Here is a 7,339-nt window from a genome sequence, read left to right as displayed (position 1 = left end):
AAACACTATATAGGACAAACAGGAAGACAGCTAACGATCCGTATCCATGAACACCAACTAGCCACGAAACGACATGACCAGCTATCCTTAGTAGCCACACACACAGATGACAAGCAACATGAGTTCGACTGGGACAACACTACTATTATAGGACAAGCCAAACAGAGAACAGCCAGGGAATTCCTAGAGGCATGGCACTCATCCACAGATTCAATCAATAAGCACATCGACCTGGACCCAATATACCGACCACTGCAGCAGACAGCTGGAACTGACAACCGGAAGCGGTAGATTCAAACCACTACAAATGCCAGAGGAAAATCACAGAAACGCTTCACAGGAGGCTCCCAAGCACTGAGGATGTCACCTAGACAGGGGATATACTGACCACTGCAACGGACAGCTGGAACTGACAACCGGAAGCAGTAGATTCAAACCACTACAAATGCCAGAGGAAAATCACAGGAGGCTCCCAAGCACTGAGGATGTCACCTAGACAGGGGACGAAATGTCTGCAACACAAATTCCCAGCTTGGCGAACAGAACCACAACAACAAGCACCCGAGCTACAAATCTTCTCACAAACTTTGGATATTTTTCATGTCTAGTTTAAGTATTGCTTTCAGTTCAATGCTCCATTAGATAACTTATTTTCATATATTAGAAAAGATTTACCATCACATTCCTGGGAATGGAACTTTTGAAATATTAAAATAGACTGGAAAGACTGGAACTTTTTTTCAGTGGAGGGTAAGAGGTTGAGGGGTGACCTTATTGAGGTTTATAAAATCATGAGAGGTATAGATAAGGTGGATGACAAGAGTCTTTTCCCCAGGTTGAGGGATTTCAAAATTAGGGGGCATTTGTTTCAAGTGAAAGGAGAAAGGTTTAAAAAGGATTTGAGAGGCAACTTTTTTACACAGAGAGTGGTTTGTATATGGAATGAGCTGCCAGAGAAAATGGTAGATGGAAGTACAGTGACAATGTTTAAAAGACTTTTGGATAAGTTCATGAGTAGGAAAGGTTTGGAGGGATATGGGCCAAATGCAGGCAAGCAGGACTAGTTTAGTTTGGGAACATGGTTGGACTAGGTGGACTGAAGGTCTGTTTCCGTGCTATATGGCTCCATGACTGTATTTACTATATTTCCAATTTATTTAAGAAGAAATTTACCTTGTTTTACATGCTTTCAAATTAACATGGGTGAAATGGTCAAGTCATGGATTTCACTATTAGTCGACATTTTGTAATAACTTAACTGAGAGAATTGAGGCTGATAAGACCTCGAATGTTATTTATGTCTCCACGCTGACATCTTGCTGCCTGACATTTACTTGCAAATAGCTATCAATATCTCTGATGTGTATAACTTAACACCACTTGTCCTCAGTCCATTTTTATACAACATAAAAAAGCCCACATTTTATAGTAAAACTTACCAGACAGTAGATACCTATGAGTTCCATAAAATCAAATGATATGGAATAATGTGGAGTAAGTTTTGACCTTTTTTTTTTGTTTATTGGCACTCATCTGTTAATTAGAAGCACACAAATAAAAGAGACCAAACAAGACTTTTACAAAAGCCAGAGACAGAAAATTAATAATATTAGTATTTTTTTCCTACATTGTTGAAAATTAACACTCCTAGCACAGAAACCTAATGGGCATTTGGGTGGACAGATCTCCAGGGCCTTAAATCTAAGTCTGTGATTATGTCGTGGGATGTTCTAACACTGGAGGCACTAACTCATAGCGTTTATTTTCAAGCTATTTTAGGAGTGTAAATGAAAACCACCAAACAAGTTATTACTTGTACGTGCAAAGAAGAAGATTCCTATATTTCATGCTTTGTTTATGTTTTCAAATTTCAGGTACCCCTAATAATTAGAAGTGGAAAAGAACTGTGAATTTAAAATCTACAGAACACCATCCCAACCTGAAATAAGAAGGGAAGTTCTTACTGGAGATCATATTACCACAAAAAAGCCACTGTCATCAGGTAATGGAAGAGGATAAAATGACTTGACACTTCACAACTGGGTTTGTGTTACTGGGAAGTATAGAAAGATGGATTACACTACCACAAAATTAACAAGTACAAGGGTCACTCTTTCACCAGAATGAAAGCTCATATTTTCAAGTATGTTCACTGTTCTAGAAGAGATATTGGACTATATTATCAAGCAAACAAACCATGAACTTTAAGGGGTGTACAGTTGTGAAAGACTTTAATCAGGGAAACCTTCCATTTTGTCCTGATAATATCTGCACGTTTGAGGTTGTGGCCTGAACCACTGAGGAGATAGTATAGATTTTATATTGCTGGTCAAGATTGCCCCTTCAGCTATGTCTTAAATATGGCCCTTTATTACAGTAGGAGAAAGTGAGGACTGCAGATGCTGGAGATCAGAGCTGAAAATGTGTTGCTGGAAAAGCGCAGCAGGTCAGGCAGCATCCAAGGAGCAGGAGAATCGACGTTTCGGGCATGAGCCCTTCTTCAGGAATGAGGAAAGTGTGCCAAGCAGGCTAAGATAAAAGTAGGAAGGAGGGACTTGGAGGAGGGGCGTTGGAAATGCGATAGGTGGAAGGAGGTTAAGGTGAGAGTGATAGGCCGGAGTGGGGGTGGGGGCGGAGAGGTCAGGAAGATTCCACCTATCGCATTTCCAACGCCCCTCCCCCAAGTCCCTCCTTCCTACTTTTTATCTTAGCCTGCTTGGCACACTTTCCTCATTCCTGAAGAAGGGCTCATGCCCGAAACGTCGATTCTCCTGCTCCTTGGATGCTGCCTGACCTGCTGCGCTTTTCCAGCAACACATTTTCAACCTTTATTACAGTAACCAATTATGTATTTTGTTCAGCTAAGACTGGCAGGTGGGACTAAATTGGGTTGGGATATCTGATTCGGCATGGACGAGTTGGACCGAAGGTCTGTTTCTGTGCTGTACATCTCTTTGACTCTTTGACTCTAAGAGGAGTTGTTCAGGTTTGTGAGGGAAACTTCCTCATCACATGTATATTGGATAGAAGTAAATGAATTGAAAAATATACTTTGATTTTTGAAAGGCCTTTGCAAAAATTCTTCATGTAAAGCTCATATGGAACCTCACAGAAGGGTTGACAAATTGATTAAATGGATTGTAACCTGCTTTGGCAAAACTAAAATGATAATAAATGATAATTGAATGCAAGTATAACAAACTCCATTTTCCTGTTTAGTGCTCTATAAAATAAAGCATCAACAGTTAGTGTAGAAACCCCTGAATAAATAAATCAAACATGACCTGTGGGCTTGATGGACCGAGTGGAATTTCTCATTTCAGATCTTTCCTGTTCTTATCTAAACACAAAGCATTCTGTGCAGCGTATAGGTTTTTTCAGGCTTGATCACATCACAAGGAAGGTTAAGGTTCCACTGCCATAAAAAAAAACTGCACAATTCGGTGTTGAGAAACAACATTATTCTTCTTCTGCTGCAGCCATGTGAAAATGTCACCTAAAAAGTAGGAAACTTATCACATGGATCCAAACAAAACACACTCTGTGAGATCCAAGGCAAACCTGCTTTTCAGCAGAAGGTGTAATTAGATGGCTGACAGCACATCACTGAGGAAACTATCAGGCCCCACAATACAGTGCACATCATTGGAACAAGACATGCTATTCCTGTTTTATGAAGATGTAATTAACACATTCGGAGACTTTGTTATGTGACTGCAGGCATTACTGGTACTCAATACAGGACAAAGGGAATCACTTTACTGAAAACACTCTTTGCAACTCAATCTGTCTGTTGATGCCAGGAATTCAGTGCAACATAACTCTTTGGGAATATCCCCATTATTTATAGATAACTTTTATAGAAATACTGAAATTGAGTTTCTATATTAATATAATTAACACCTTAATACAAAATTCTTTTGCATGCCACTTTCATAGATGTTTTAGTTCAATCAACAGATTAATGCCTGGCTTTTTACGTCCACTTATGAAAGCTGGCAGAGCCCTACCTTGGGAGCAGAGGCTCTGGGGTTAAGTCCCATTTATGGCCACAAAAGGTGCATCTTAATTGACTCGAAAATGTTGATTACCAATCTGTAAACTCTAGTTGGATCCAGTAAATGTAGGAAGGTTTCCTGGTCAACTGGAACAGTTTCTTACCATGAGCAAATTTCAGCCTCCTTATGAGGCCTACCACGCAAACACTGAAGTTCACCTGCTCAAAGGAGCAGGTTAGAAATCCAATCTGGCGAAAGCAGTGGGTTAACACAAAGTCACTGTGGCCATTTTCACTTTATGCTAACCACTTTCTCATAGAAACAGGCACTGCTGAAAGGGCCCAATTAAAAACAATTGGCAATCGGGTGCATTTGACGGCACCTCTTCTACCTGCATCCTTAAAGCCTCTGCAAATCCACAACAACCCTGTATTGTAATCATGCCCAGCTCTCCTCCCATGCTGGGTAATCCTCTTGATAGGAACAGCTCCTTGTGCCTGGAGCCAAACACCTGCATCAGTTTAGACCAGCTAGGTCCTTCACAGCTGAATGCCAAAGCTTCAATACAAATATCAGCTCCTACATGCCTTATACCCAGAGTCTATTAGATTTAAATTTTAATAAATTTAGCTGGAATTGTTTGAGAGGAGCTTCATAGAATTGGTGGTGGGCATACCTAACTGTCATTTAATGTCCTTTGGTAATGCTTGCTTGTCAAATTATTCATCATTGAATATTTTAACAACAGTTTATACGTGGGAAAGGATTACCTGCCGCAGCCGCAGTATGAGGTTCTGGCTATCAGCATATAGGCTTCCCTCCCTGACAGTGAAGTTAATAAATGCAAATTAATTCAGTCCTCAGCAGTGTTACGTAGGGAAGTATCAGGCAAACCTGGCAGTCAGCAGAAATAAATCCCACCAGAGATCATATTACAAGCAATCAGCAAACATTTGGTATTTAGCCCATATTCACTCAGCTTTCATTTCAGAAAGAGAATTAACGGAAAGGCACAGGTGACAATGGTCTTCCTGTTTGTAAATATTTTAGTAGCTATGTTTTGCATTTCTGGTAGAGACTCCAGACGCAAAATGGCTTTATGTCACAGGTCTGCAGCTTTGTTATGATTGTCTTGCTCAACTAACACAGGCAGCTTCTTTCAATTTCAATCACATTGTTTTGCTCTGCAGAGTTTTGACTAACTCCTATAATTTTGAATGTAACATCAGGTAACCTGACAAAAAGAGCTTCAAATGCAGATACATATTCATCTTTCTAAGTCTACTTTGATTCTTGCTTGTGAGACTGTCTTCCCAGTGACAGCATCTCCCACTGCTGATTCCCCAGTCTACCCTCAAGTAACTACAATAATAAGAATGGATTTGCTTGAAAGAATCACAGTGGCAATTTGCAAAATCTGAATTAACCGTCCATCGTACTTAATCCTCACGCTCCAGTGATTTTGTTTTTTCCGAATTGGTTATTCATTAATTCAGCTTTTCCCCACAGCAAAACTCCCTAAAGACATTACCTTGAACGATGTCACTGGCACTTACTGTTTAAGCAAATATATTCAAAACAATTCTACGCTTTTAACAGTAAGGTTAAATAAAAGATGCAAGGGCTGGGGTTGGAATTCCCTGTTTAAAACAAAAATCACTCAGACTTGTGACCTATGAAACATAAGTGAGATATGCTTTAAACTAAATGTTCAGTCAGAACATTTAGGAAACAAATGGATGTGAGTCAAACACTTACTCATCGGTGTGATGATGTGTCACAGTGCATGAAAGATCTGGACAGCTGTCTGGAAGGAAAAGGAAAGAACTCCATTGAGGTTTGCAAAGGCATTGTAATCCTTGTGAGCGAAACACATTGCTGTCTGACTAAACGGCAATTTGATACTTTTTCCAGAACAGAGAGGATAAAAAATTCTTGAACCTCATAGCATAATTTTCTCCGTCATGCATTCCATTCTGTCCATTTGTCATTGTCCAATTCACAATCGTGTTTTTTGTCCATAAGCAAAGCATTTATTGCTCATCCTTAACTAGCCTGGAGAAGGTAGTGGCAAACTGCCTTCTGAACCTTTGTAGTCATTGTGTTGTAGGGATCTACACAGAACTGTTAAGGAAAGGTGTTCAAGGATTTTGAGATAGTAACCGTGAAGGAGCGATGATACAGTTAGAGTGATGAGTGGCTTGGCAGGGGGACATGCAGGTACTGGTGTTCCCATGTATCTGCTACAATTGTCCTTCTAGGTGTTAGAGGTTGGGGAACTGAAGCTGCTGTCAAAAAAGCCTCAGTGAGTTACTGCAGGACATTTTGTAGTTGGTAACACAGTGCTGCTGCTGCGATTTGGTGGTGAAGTGAGTGAATGGATGGGGATGGTGGGTGCAATGCCAATCAAGTGGGCTGTTTGCTCCTGGATAGTTTTGTTCTTATTGAATATTGTTGGAACTGTACCCATCCAGGAAAGTGGAGAGTATTCCATCATCCTCCTGACTTGTGCCACGTAGATGATTGACAGATATCGGGGACTCAGGAGCTCAGTTACTTGCCGCAGAATTCCTAGCTCTGATCTGCTTTTGTATCACAGTATTTATAGGCTCATTCATTTCTGTTTCTGGTTATTGGTAATCTGATAGTGGGGTTAATGATGGTACTTCAATTGATTGTCAAAAGGCAATGCTTAGGTTCTCTCTTATTGCAGTGTCACTGCCTGGTGCTTGTGTAGCCTGAATGTTACTTGCCACTTATCAGCCAAAGCTTAGATCTTATCCAGATCTTGCTGATATGGACACAACCTGCTTCAGTATCTGAGGAAGATTGAGTGGTTCTGAACATTGTGCAATCATCAGCAAACATCTCAATTTCTGACTTATGATATAGGGCATGTCATTGATGAAGACACTACCCCAAGGAACTCCTGGAGTGATGTCCTGTGAATTAGATCATTGATCTCCAACAACCACAACCATCTTCCTTTGTGCCCAGTAAGCCCCCAGCCAGTTGAGGAGTTTGCCCCAATTTCTCATTGACTCGAGTTTTGTTTTACCAAAAACATGTCTTGTTCTGGAGCACAAGTCATCAGTACGATTGCCGGAATGTTGTCCGTGCTTTTGCAGTATCTAGTGCTTTCATTGAATGTCACATGAATTGAATCAGATTGGTTGAATATAGCCATCTGTGAAGCTGGGAACTTTGAGATGAGGCTAAGTGGATCTGACATATCTGGCTGAAGATGGATACAATTATTTCAACCTTGTCATTTGCTCAGCTCCCCCATTGTTGAGGATGTTTGTGAAGCTACCTCTTCTTCTTAGTTGTTTAGCTGTCCG

At 40.5% G+C, this 7,339-nt stretch overlaps 1 protein-coding gene across 8 annotated transcripts in view; it reads left to right on the top strand.

Moving 5' to 3' along the window:
- Nucleotides 1–7,339, top strand: part of LOC122561637 (potassium voltage-gated channel subfamily A member 1-like) — a 203,699-nt gene that overhangs the window by 107,370 nt on the left and 88,990 nt on the right. For all 8 annotated transcript variants that reach the window (XM_043713585.1, XM_043713582.1, XM_043713581.1 and 5 more), the window contains one exon: nucleotides 1,875–2,002. The gene's annotated coding sequence lies outside the window, so the exon portion shown is untranslated. The remainder of the gene's footprint in view (nucleotides 1–1,874; nucleotides 2,003–7,339) is intronic.

Source organism: Chiloscyllium plagiosum, chromosome 23, assembly GCF_004010195.1.
Source record: "Chiloscyllium plagiosum isolate BGI_BamShark_2017 chromosome 23, ASM401019v2, whole genome shotgun sequence".
Taxonomy (NCBI): domain Eukaryota; kingdom Metazoa; phylum Chordata; class Chondrichthyes; order Orectolobiformes; family Hemiscylliidae; genus Chiloscyllium; species Chiloscyllium plagiosum.
The sequence above is the reverse complement of the archived record's forward strand: the minus strand, read 5'-3'. Positions and strand labels throughout refer to the sequence as shown.